This window comes from Anas platyrhynchos, chromosome 4 (genome assembly GCF_047663525.1).
Source record: "Anas platyrhynchos isolate ZD024472 breed Pekin duck chromosome 4, IASCAAS_PekinDuck_T2T, whole genome shotgun sequence".
Lineage (NCBI taxonomy): Eukaryota > Metazoa > Chordata > Aves > Anseriformes > Anatidae > Anas > Anas platyrhynchos.
In genome coordinates, this window is record NC_092590.1 from 62258968 (window position 1) to 62272179 (window position 13212).

General features: G+C 35.0%; 1 protein-coding gene across 6 annotated transcripts in view; it reads left to right on the forward strand.

Moving 5' to 3' along the window:
- Window positions 1-13212, forward strand: part of KCNIP4 (potassium voltage-gated channel interacting protein 4) — a 436446-nt gene that overhangs the window by 257625 nt on the left and 165609 nt on the right. The window contains exon 1 of one of the 6 annotated variants that reach the window (XM_072037733.1): window positions 3894-3917. The exons of the other annotated variants lie outside the window; for them this stretch is intronic. The gene's annotated coding sequence lies outside the window, so the exon portion shown is untranslated. Of the gene's footprint in view, window positions 1-3893; window positions 3918-13212 lie in introns of those variants that run through there. 6 annotated transcript variants of the gene reach the window in all.

Below are 13212 nucleotides of genomic sequence, written 5' to 3' on the forward strand. Positions count from 1 at the left end.
CTGAATTGAAGGATTCAGCTCTGGTTTATTTAGAGTCTTTCATGTGAACAATAATACCACAGTGTGACACACCTTTAGACTTAGGAGGCAGTACAAAACTGCTCTTAACTCCCTATGCACAGTTGTAGCAGATTTAAAAGACAAGGTATTAATACCTGGTAAGTTATGGCCTGTAGTGGAAAGCCTGATGGATCTCCAATTAAAGCGTTTTGACTGTGACTCTAATGAAACTTGACAATGGTAGTTGTAAACATTTCATTATAGGCCTAGTCATGATCTTTTGTTTCCTAATGAGTTTAGCATCTACAGGAGTGCTAGCTGATGGATAACGTCTTCCAGTTGGAACAATGTGTAAGAAAATAGGAAAACCTTTTCCACAGTGCAGGGACAAAACATCTCTTATATTTATGCATAAGCACGGGTCAAATGGCCCTTTGCACTTGCCTGAACATGCCCTTCAGTTAGGGTTGGTCCATTTCTCTTTTTTCAAGGGTACAGTCCCACTGCATCACTCTCCTGGACTGGCTGTGTGCTTGGCAGGCCCCTATTTTCCTAAGCAGTAGGGGGTGGTGGGGATCCCACACCTTCTTAGTGATTTTGCACTTCTTTTACTGGGAGGGGAGAAGGAATGGAAAAGCTCTATCTGACATAAGACTCTCAAGAGCATATCCTCAAACCAAAATAATAATCACACAAAGTTATGTAAAAACAGGCCTCTTTATAGATGGACGTGACCTCAGATCTTCTTATAATTACAAATCATGTGGAACAATGGAGAATGGTGTGGAAATGATTATCCATGTTTTAATGCACTTTTATTTTTTAAGGTGAATATTAAGAACCTGACGTATAGCAGAAGTTGGTACTCTTTAAAATACAGCTTGCTCAGTTTACAAGCACATGCTCTAACATGAATGCAAAGGAAGTAAACTACTGGAATAGATGTGTTTTAAGTTTTGTGTTGCTATACAATCAGATAAAAAGGGTTAAAAAAATGCTCTTGGGAAAGGCTTTCTCATTGTTTACGCCTTACAAAGTTGAAGACTTGGCAAACCTGCTGTGTAACTGTGCCTGTTGCCTGGAAAATAGCTTTTTCCTTTTTATTAGTCTAACTCAGGCACTGATTTATTGAGCAAGAGAAGGATAAGGCAGCTTTAGCTCTTCCATTAACACCAGCTGGGGCCTGCATCACATAATGTTGTGTGAATGCACAGCTTCATCCCATTACTTCGAAGCTGCAACAACCCCCAACCTTTGCCAGTAGTACCATAACTTTCTGGAAGTTATTTATGCCAGATGTCTCCTTAATCCTTTGTGTTATTGTTTGTTTCTCTACTCAGTGCCATTTTTGCTTTAATGTTACACCATAAAAGAGGTGAAATCAAGGAAACTGAAATTGTAGAAACAATACAAATAACCTCCTTATTATCTGTGATATGCTAAGAAGTTTCAAAGAAAAAAAATAAGGGAAAAGTGCTTCATTTGCTTCTCTGAATCTTACAAAACCCACTATGAAAAACATCAGTGATAAATAATTGAAAAAATAGTCTTATGGCAAATTTGGTTAATTATCCATTTGTATGTTGGAGTGAATACATGTAATTCAAGACTACTCTAGATACTTAACTTATTATAATCTATATTGATTTTTACACTAACAATATTTGTTAGCTTTTCAGATGATTATACACACAGCTGTTTAAAATATTCTCATTGACCTCACCTTCTAAGTACTGGCTCCAACACTACTTTTGCTGGTGAAAGTGAGACCACCTCCCGTGAGGTTTTAACACACCAATGTAACCCACCACCTGTCATACACCAACGGCTCTTAAATTTTCTCAGTCATCTCTGGGGCATTTTCTGTTAAAAGGAAAACAGTTTTCTGTCCCCTTCTATGAAGCAGATACTCATTTTCCTTCTCTTTCATCTTCAGGGCTTCTTTGGTGGTTCATTCATCACCAGCAGAATAAAGAAGAGATGTTACAGTCTGTTGTCAAAGTCTTTTTTTCTTAATGAAAGAGATGATGTGTAATTTGCGTTCTTGGTCTATATAATGCAGTGGGACAAAAAAACACCATTTCCAAATTATTCTTATTATTTTTTTACGTAACTGCAATGGTAGAAGTCCATGTTTATCAGGATATTAAGCAAAGAAACCTGTCTTCAAAGAGAAACTAGAGAAAATCTCCCAGTGTTAGCTCAAGGTGTTCAAAAGTTAAAATTTTTGAACATGTTGAGTCCAGCTAGCATTGAAAGATAGGAGATGTCTGAGAAAACTTAATGTCTGCACTGTAGTGAGGGCAGAAGTGGAGACCAAACTTGCAGCATGTCATTTCTTTGCTCTGGATAAGACTCATTAAAGAAAATTTGATGTAAAGTTACAGGGTGTTAGAGTACTTCCAGGTTTTCAGCCCAGGCCTGAAGGAGCTACATAGTTCTGTTTATTATGTTGCAAAGAAGCCAGAAACAAATGCAGACAAGAATAAAATGTCATTTTATTTGTGTTCATTTGATTGTTTATAGTGCCAGAGCATGAGGTAAAGCAAGCACTTTGGGAACTTATCTTGAGCCATATGATGTTTTGTTTTCTGCCAGGTTTATATGGCTCACATTATGTACTGTGAGCTATTCCGCTTTCTGCACTTTGGTTTCTTTAAGCAGAACACTTGACATTTAACTTATTGAATTGTTTATAGTTGTTAAGTTAGGCAAGGTAGGAAGTCCTGCTAATAATAACAGGATATGATAAAACAGTTCAGCAGTTTCATGCTATCTTTAGAGAGTCTTAATGGGTTCAGCAGAGAGGTTAAGTGATATGGTATGGCTTGTGTTCATATTTTTACAGCTTGTAAGAGACAATTTGCATTCACGTCTTTTATAGTCACAGGATTACTATTTTTAATAGCCATTTGATTAGTTTTTTGCAATTTACCTGCTTTTCTCCAGGGAATCTGTCTTCCTGTCTAAGGTTCATAAGGACTGGTGACATCAGTAGACTTGTAAGCATAGTGGACCTTGCTGCTTATGTTCATGCTTGGTCAGGAGGCAATCAAAATCCACACAGAGCCCTTGGTGGTTCCTGGCTGTGGGTTCTTTCATGACAGGTATTGAGTATAATAAGTTCACAGACACACTGTGGTCTACTGAGGCCTTCAAAACTTGTGCTTCAAAACTTACCTCAGCAGTGGTGCTGGGAGATTCCAGCTGCCTTTTCCCAGCATTACAGTGTGTGTTTTACCCTGGACAATTCCTTGGCTCCTAGAAATGTTTGAGGGAAGACCATCCTCAGTCAATGTCAATTAGTCTTAGGTGTGGAGGAACAGGCAGGATCTTGAAGGTGTCCAGGAACCCTTAGAACCCTTCCTCAAGTTTTAAGTTTTTGTGTTTGTAGGGATTGGATTTCCACTGTGAAGTCTGTGCTGTTATCACAAAGACATCATGAGCATATATGATAAATAACACTTAGCAGTATGACATTAAGTTTTCCCTCTTTTTTCATTTTCCTTTAGTTATATTTTTCTGGTTTGAGTGTACTCTCATTCTCTCCAGACAGAAGTTTGAAACAGTGTCCTGGTTTCAGTTAGCACAGAATTAATTTTCTTCCTAGTAGCTGGTGGAATGCTGTGTTTTGGCTTAGGATGAGAAGAGTGCTGATAACACCCCGATGCTTTAATTGTTGCAGAGCAGTGCTTATACTAAGCCAAGGACATCTCAGCCTTTTGCTCTGTCCTGCCAACGGGCAGGCTGGGGGTGCAGTAAGAGCTGGGAGGGGACAGACCCCGGACAGGTGACCCAAACTAGCCAAAGGGGTATTCCATACCATCTGACGTCATGCTAAACAATATATAGGGGTGGCTAGCCGGGGGAAGGGGGCCGGACTGCTCGGGGTTAGGCTGGGCATCGGTCAGCGAGTGGTGAGCAATTGCATTGTGCATCACTTGTTTGTACATATTATTATTATTTCCCTATTATCACCATATTATTATTATTGTTATTATTGTTATTATTATTTTGTTATTATTATTTTCCTGTCTTATTAAACTGTCTTTATCTCAACTCACGGGCTTCACTTTCCATTTCTCTCCCCCGTCCCAGAGAGGGAGGGGGGAGGGTGAGCGAACGGCTGCGTGGTGTTTAGCTGCCGGCCGGGTTAAACCACGACAAACAGTTACCATATCTCTTAATAAGATGGAGCTAATCAGTCATGACAGAAGTCATTATAGAAAATGATAATGGGAAAAGCACTCATTTGAGTTTTTTTCATTATGTCTCCTGGGGTATTCATTTAAAACCACTGAGTCTAACCCAGAGCACGGTGCAATTTGTGCCTCCTTCCGTTTCATGCTGAGCTCAGACATCAGTGACACAAAATGGTTTATCAAGATGAGGCAAAAGGCAGAATGTTAAATGTCACGAGGAGTAACGATTGGTAAGGTAATATTATCATGTTTAATAGTTGGATGTTAAGTTAAAATTATGTGTTGGTCGATGATGAGAGAGCGAACTGAATTAACCTGTCCCAACTCAGTTTCAGCAGTGAGGTTATAGAGATGGACACCGTCTCTCTGGATATAGGTCCCAGATTACTTATATCTTTAGAGACATCTTTAGAAAGTCTTTTTTTTTGTTTGTTTGTTTGTTTGTTTTTTTCAGTATCCTCCAGTGAAGAGGTAATAAGTATATTTAAAGATATGTACTATACCTTTTCAGTATACCATAATATACTAGTTCTGCCATGTCTACATGCTTCTCTTTTGCTATTGCCATGAACAAACATATCGTGGTAAAGACATCAACAGTCAAAAAAAAAATGTGGAGTGGATATGAAATCTCTTTGATCATGGCAGTGAAGAGGTGGTGAAACAGAAAGAAGGCAGATTTTCTGCCTTCTTTGGAAAGGCATTTGAAAGAATGCATTAGAAGAAAGAAAATCTCTGAATTTCATATAACAGCCTAAATTAGTTGCTAAGAATTTCTCCTAGGCTGAACCTGAGTTCTACATCTAAATGCATTCTTTAGTCAGACAGTGGGAGAGAGGTGAAGCAAGTGAATGTGAGTCACAGTATCTCCATTAATTATCCATCGCAAAACCATCCACAGAAGGTGAATCAAGGTTTAAGTACCTGATGCCCTATTCATATGATCTAACCAAACGCTACTTCTAGTGAGACAGAAGTGTCCAGCTGAACCTCATTTTCCAAATTTTAGCCCCATTTTCTCAATTGTAGCTAGAAAATGGCCAGATTCAACACAATGCTGCTTGTCATGATTAGAATTATGTCCAAATTATTTCAAAATATCACTAAACATTACTGAGCAGTTTTGAAAATTCTGACCACATTTTCTTCTTTCATTTCTTATTTTGCATGTGGACATCAGGATATTGATTATTGGGAATTCTTTGAAAGTACAGATTTCTTTGTGTTATACATTTTGCTATTCTTACTTGTCATTTGTTTTCAGCAGACTAGAATACAGAAAATGCCTTATAAGAAGCTATGCTCAGAGAAGAAAGGTGTAAAGCTTGAGTGACAAATAAGCTTTACACGTCAGCTTGGTTTAGAATTAGCTTGTTTTCACATAGCTGGCATAGAAACATTCCTTGGTTACACTACATGAGCCAAGAGAAAATTATCTGAAATTTTACAGAACCAGATGAAAAAGCATTCATGTTTAATACAGATGGATACCTGGCTATAAACCTTTGCATTTTTGATAAAGCTATGAATGATCTAAAGCTTTTTGTGTTTGAAAGAAATAAATTAAATTGGCCACAAAGTTTATACAAGTATGAGTCCTAGATTTTTAAACCACACATCTGTCATTAAAGAATACTGGTATGTGGATATTTTATTAAATTTTCCTATTAAAAATTTAAAAAGAAACAATTTCAAATAAATGTCTTAATAACTTGGAGTGACAACAGAAAAGTGAAAGAAAAATAATTAATATAATCTTTTATTTGTTCTAGTTATCTATGTTTTAATCCATTAGTAATGTTTGTAAAATAAATGTTTATTTATTATGCACTGATATTTATATTAAAAAATCCCAGAACATTCTTTTGATAGCGATGTATCGGATTGTTGCTTCACTATGGTTTTTAAGCTACTTAATCCAAAGTAGAGGTTTAGAAAACAGTCACAGAAATCACAAAATATTTTTACGCATCTAATTTATGTTGCCATAAAAAGAAGTACATTGACCTCAAGTAAAGCTCTTAGAGCCATTTGGGAATATATTCTTCAACTGGCAATTTCTTTTAATGTTCCATATTCAAAGCCAATTCATGTATCCAGACTAGGGCTAAATGTATCTACATGCAAGCGCTGAGATATTTCTTTGAGGAAAATATGAATTTGGAATAAAAATAAATTATATTGCTGTACTTATCTAAATAAATTGTTTGACTAACCAAAAAAAAAAAAAAAGCCACACAAAAAAATCTGAATTGTGTTTTCTGCTACATGCCAATAATACATTATTTAAAATGATTTGTGGAGTCTTACATTCTATATACTGATTGGATGTAATTTCCATCTTACAGTTTAGTGAATTTTAAAATTAGCTTAATCTGCCATGAAATACTTTATGAGAAGAGAAAATGATTTTTACATGATGGTATTTTGATGTTTATTTTGGAGGTGATTTTACTGAGCAATACTTACCCAGTGGGGCCACTTAATTAAGGGCTACCCAGCTCGGAGCTCTAAAAATGAGACTTCTATTCATATTAGAATTCAAATAGAAATTAAGGAGTCCAGTAAGATCTTAAAGATTTGTGAAACTAGAAACTGTAGGAAACATGTTTATTCTATATGATAGAATGTAGCTAAGGCAATGGTTCAAAGCAGGTTTTGACAATATAAGGTTGATCAAACACCTGCTCGTTTGTTAGGTACATGATGGATAATATATTTTATTAAATGGGCATGAACTTCTAGAGTAATGAGTAAAGGCAGGTTGGGGAAAGCGGATATTCACACAGCAGCCATCCTGTTAGTTTAAAGGGTACTACTTGCCAGGTAATTCATATTTACGAAAGTCTGAATGTTAACACTGGGAACATATAAATGAGATCTATTGAAATTTGTACTGCCCATGGTGGTACTAATATACAGCTTCAAGTATATCCTTTGAGGTGCTGTTAGAAAACCTTAATGGAACCAAAATTTGCTTTTGTCTGTATATTGGATATTATCTAAAACTACCTTCATCAACCCTCTCACTTTGCCTTACATCAAGTCCAAATTTCTTATATGTCAGTCGTGCAGAAGCACTACGTACCTCATTTTTCTCACCTCATTCTAACTTTACTCTTTCTGTGCCGTATGGTTTATCTATCATGAATAAATTGGAATGTTTTTCACACTCCTGCAAAACTGTGACTTACAACTTTAAATTCCAAATTTCTGGACTTTTACATTTCTGAATTTAGAACTGGAACAAGGATTCTCAGTCCCAGCTTGTCCCCGTTCGGGAACTGACAGGCATGACCCAAGGCAAATGAAGAAATGCACTGCTGTGTGTTTCACTGTGCAGTTCCATACTGAACAGTTGGTTAGTTATTGGTTGGTTATTTCTTTTATTATTATTTTGTAAATGCATGTTTGAAAATATAATAAATTTACATTGCAGAATGAAAAGAAAGTTTGACAGTGTGACTTGGCCACCTGGAAAAAAAAATGACACTGTGAAATGCACGTCCATCATACTATAACTACTGACAACAGAAAACACATCCACTTCAAAAATAATCATAGTAACTGTTGTTTTATATAATACAAAATAAAGAAGTAAAAGCTTTTACCATGGTAATTTCTGACAGGAACCTTTGCTAATTTATTACAGCTAAAAAAAAAATAAAAAAAGGTCTGTATTATTTTAATACATACAAACATATGTTATTTTCACACTTCTCACTTTGATGGATACTGTGAACTGCAGATAGAAGTTATTTTCTTTAATCTGTGAAATGATTTTAGTGATAGTATTGCACCGTCCCATCATGCTCATTGTGTACACCTATAAATTGGAATGTTATGGCCTGTGAAGATGAAATTTCACCTTTTGATTTCACCTCTAATATTTATTATTAATTTTGGTGCTCTGAGGAGTACAGAATTTCTACAGAAAATCTTTGTGGTGACTGAGATGGTGATTTAAAAGAACTATCTATTCAACTGATATTTAATATGCTTCTCACATTTTTTTCTGAGTATTCTCTGCAAGGTTTAAAATAAAGTAATAATCTCTTTGACCAGCAGAGAGCAGCAAAGAAATACTTTATAAAGACCTAACTGTGCAAATCACAGTGTAAAAACTATTGTAGTTTTACACTGGCATGAGAGTTGGGTAACACTGTGTATGATTATCTTCAACATGTATTTATGGGGAAAAAATGTGTTAAAATGAAAACAAAAGCAGGCAAAATATGCTCCTTTTTAATTGTATTAATTTATAGGACCTTTAAAATACTTTCTGTTTGACTTCTTTTGTCTGTGTAAAATGTAGAAATTATTTATTTATATTTAGCCTGAAGTATTTCTAAGTTGTACTTATCCTTAGTTAATGGTTGTGTTCATATTAATATGAAAACTTGCTGTGGAGTGACTGTTTTTATTGGACAGCATCTGTGTTTCAGTTGATAAAATAAAATTTCAGTCAATAATTTTTCTCCTGACTTACATAGAGCTGGGATTTCACTATTCTTATGTTGTTTATATTAAGAGTTCATTATAAGGAGACTGATAATTTGGGTGCCCTATATAAGATTCTGTTTTCAGATAACTTCATCATTTTAACCATTTGAGCTTAAGTGTCTCATGGTGAATGTCTGTCTTTGCATTTTGGTCAGGGCAAGGGGAGGGAGGAGGAAGACGATGTTGTTCTTTTGTTTTGAAGTTTAAACCCAAATGACCAAGTCATTTATGGTAGCCACAAAAACAAAATAAAACAAAACAAAAAAATCTTACACATTAAAAAAATAATAATTCTAGTAGTGCTTATTTTGTGTTTCTGCTCTTCAATCACAAGGATATTTCTGCAATGTTATAGGCTCTGCACAGGAAGGATAAATCACCTTGGTTTTGCCCCTTCTAGAGTATCCTAACTGATACGGATCTGTATTCCCTGTTCTTATCCTTTCTGACTCTGGCTCTTGCATGCTCGGTTGTGCAGTGGTCCTTTAGAATTGCTGAAAATCATTGTTTGTTCTCAGGCCTGTTGGTTAAACATGAAAGCTGAAAAAATTTTACATCCCACTTCCTAGTGGAACTTGTTTGCACCATAGAAAACAAATGTTAACAATGCCACTGTGTTGCCACTTTTGGAAAAAGTAAGATTATGGTATGTTGACCTATACTTTGTCATATGAGCATTATACTTTAAATCAGGACAGTGTTTCTGGGGTGAAACTTCTGTTCCTGATAGACCATTACAGCAGTCTCTGAATCTGCAAACTGAATTGTTTTCAGATGATATATAACCAATTCCTGACACTAATGCATATTTGGCCCAGGACTTCACGCAGTGCAAAGTAAAAACCCTTAGAAATATATGAATATTTGTGTATGCATGAACAGCTTGTCCTTGGAACCACGTATTCTGCCATTGAGATCTGCCCTTATTGCACTCAGGCCGCTCTGTGTAAAGGAGTCAGGCTGTCTCATGGTTACAAATTTCAAAAAGCTTGGGTGGAAACTAGAATTTATCTCCTTACACTGACACCCTTCTGTGTGAATGCCTGAACTGTGTAGGAAATGTCTGAGTGTGTAGGAAACTGAGGTCCAAACTAGAACTGTTGTTTGATTTTAGGTTACACTAGGCTTGAGCAATGCTGGAGTCTTATGAATTTCTTATATTCTAAATCCAACATGAATTGCACAAGCTCTCCTCTTTTTTTTTTTTTTTTTTTTTTTTCAGTGTTGACATAACTTGCATTTAGTTTGCTTTGTTTCAGTGTTTCTACTGTAAAATAGGAGCAATAGGAGATTTTACAGATCTAAACTTGCACATGTTTGTGAAGCACTGACATCCTCATGATGACCCCTGTAAAAAAGCTAATGAGGAAAATATACTCTCTTCCTTCAGTGCAGGGTGCAGGTCTTGAATAGCGCACAACAAATTAGCCATGAGACCACAAACTGGATAAACAGGAGGAATGTTTTTTTAAAATACCTCTTCATTAAATCAGTGCTATCCTTTTTTGCAAATGTAATGAAAAGGTCTAGAAGGAAAATAATGAGATAATGTAATTAAAGATTGTATCAGTATTCATACGTCCATAACCACCTGGCTTAGAGTTCTGTGAGAATTTTTTTTCCTGCATTTCATCACATGAATGATTGATACTGCAGCCTCACTAATATTCTTTTAACAAATTGCTTTACTGCAGTGCACTCAAATTAGGAAAGGAACAGATTTAATTTTGATTAAATAATAATTCTCACCCTTTAATTATTTAATTTGCTTCAATTATTTGGATGGTAATTAAAAAAACTACAAGATCCATTTCATGAATCAGTCATTCATTGATCTTAACTTATCATTTTATTCAGTATAAAGGTATTCTTGACTGTCACTTTCATTATTGTCACAGTAGTATTTGTATTGAAACAATATTAAATTCTTACTTTGCTAGGCATAATAGATTGACAGAATGAGATACAGTCACTAACTGGTAGAGGTTTTTGCCTTTACAAGTAGCAAAGAAAAATAGCAGAAATTGAGACATTCAATATGGAGTCTAAATGAAAATATGAGGTGCATGCAAATGTCATATTAATTTTGACATTGGTTTTCATCTTATTGAAGTATTTATATTTCTCATTGGAGCTTTGTGCAGATAGGCTTAGCTGTATAGAATTTAAAGAAGAAAAAAATTGTACAAAGATGTGAAAATTAAATGTCGGGTACAGGGAGAAGAGTATGGTGGAACACCAGACAGAGAATGAATGAGGGAATGGGAGCAGATTGCTCCAAACCCAAATAGAATTAGCGTTACAGGGGAAAGTTTTTTCTTCAGCATTTTATATAAATTTTCTATATAATCTTTGCATTAATTTCTTGATCCTTCAAGCTTTGATTCATGTTTGATTTCAAATTCATTAATAAAGAGTGTAAAAACAAAGTCCACTTAAAAAGAAAGATGAAATTAATATGCACACATTTGGTACAGTCATCTCATTCAAGATTCTGCCTGTAAATGTGTACACACAAGGAGATGAGGGAATGATTAAAATCATTCCTACTCCAAAGGCTCCTACTGTGCCTATGACTGGTTCCATAGACAGACACTCTGCTACCCTGTACACCCTGCAATGACAGTTGTCTCGTGGAGACCTCCCTGGTGTTTTTTTCATACTAATTTTAAAATCCACCACTCCACACCTTTAAGTCAGAGAAATTTTGAGGGTTATTTGTAGTGATTGTTATTTTGATAGAATGAGAATGGTGAGGAGATGAAAGGAAGAGCGGTGGGCACAAGCAGAGTGCAGCACTTCATGTGGTGACTTGTGGGTTAATCAGGATGGTTGAAATAAGAAATTGTACATGACTTAAAATAAACCTTCTCCTTTCCCCATGTCAAGGCCCTGACTGCACCCAACACTCCCATCTTTTACTTGTTTGTTTGCTTTTTCAACCAGATGTACACTTCTTGGTCCAGCCAGAGATGGAAATGTCAAGCTACCATGAGAGGGTGTGTGTAATCCCTGCTTGCAGATACTCTGAAGCAATTGAAACATATCACAGAGTTCTCTAACGAGATTTTCATACAATTTTTATTTTTTCTTTCCTGACCTGAGATGTCTTTGTGGTCCAAATACATATCTGATCTTGGTTTTAAAAAATATTCCTTGTCCAAATCTAGGTTCTGATAAATGAAGTTTGTGAATAAAGAGTCAGAAATCCTGTTGTTTTTGGTCAAGAATCAATATGCAAATCTAGATTTGGATTTTTCTTGTAAAGACTTTTTTTTTTTTTTTTTTTTGGTGTGTGTGTGTGTCTGTCTGTCTGTCTGTTTTATTTAACATGAAAAAGCACCAGTATCTCCATTATCCACACAGTGACACTGCATTACAGGAAAGGTCTCTGTAATGTTAATGAATAACCTTTACAAAGACATTATGCACATATGGTACCTTTTATTATATTGAATATATTGTATACAATTTTTAGATATAATTATTGATAGATTATATGCTTCTTATATATTATTAAATACAGATATAATACTGTAAGTAAACTGCTTGAAATTTTTGTGCTCTCCACGGGATAGCCCCAATAATACCATTCTTTTTAGATTTCATTTCACATATAACTGATGAGCAGTATATAAAAATAAATTAAAAAAAAAAAAAAAAGAATAAAATACTGTAATTTTCTTTTTAAATAGCTTCTAACCTACTCTTTTTTTATGCTTATGCTTTTTCTTAATCCGACTTCTGTTTTAAGTTCATGTTTTATTGCCTCCCTTCAGCTCTTCCTAACAAAAAGAATGAGAAAACCACAGTGATTTACTTTAATCTTTAGCCTATTAAATCTCTGACTTGAAGGTCAAATTTAAGCAGAGGCAAATCTATGCTTCTTTAATAAACATTAATTCTACAAATAAAATGTGATTGAAACTAAATTGTAACAGAATTTCATTTTAGAATTTCTTTCTTCTTCATCTGGTAAATATTGGTTGAAGGGAGGATAATGAGAATCTGAAGTTACTTGTTCCCCAGAGTACAGGCATCGTTTTCATATGGCTTTGTTAGAATGTTACAAGAAGATACCTGGTAAAAATAGTAAAACTATGATTTTATAGCAGGAAAAGAAAAAGTCAGCAAAGAGTAACAGAATGTATTAGCAATATGGCAATACAAAAGCAATAAGCTTTCAGTTTAAATGAGAGAAGGAACCCTTGTTTGCACTAATTAAATATCAAAAAAGGTGACAATGCCAAACTTAACTTTATAAATCAGTATTTTATTCCTTTCTAGAACAGTTAAATGGGAATTTTGAGTTTTAAAAATGATTGGATGCAATTATGCAGCCTGTAATACTTGTTAAAACAGACCACAAACTTCCAATCTATAGTTCTAAAAATAAAGACGTTAAAGCAATAATACTTTAAAAAACAAACAAACAACAACAACAACAACAAAAACTCCAAACCTCCATCTTACAGATAGCATAGAGGAGAAAAGACTACAGAAAAGT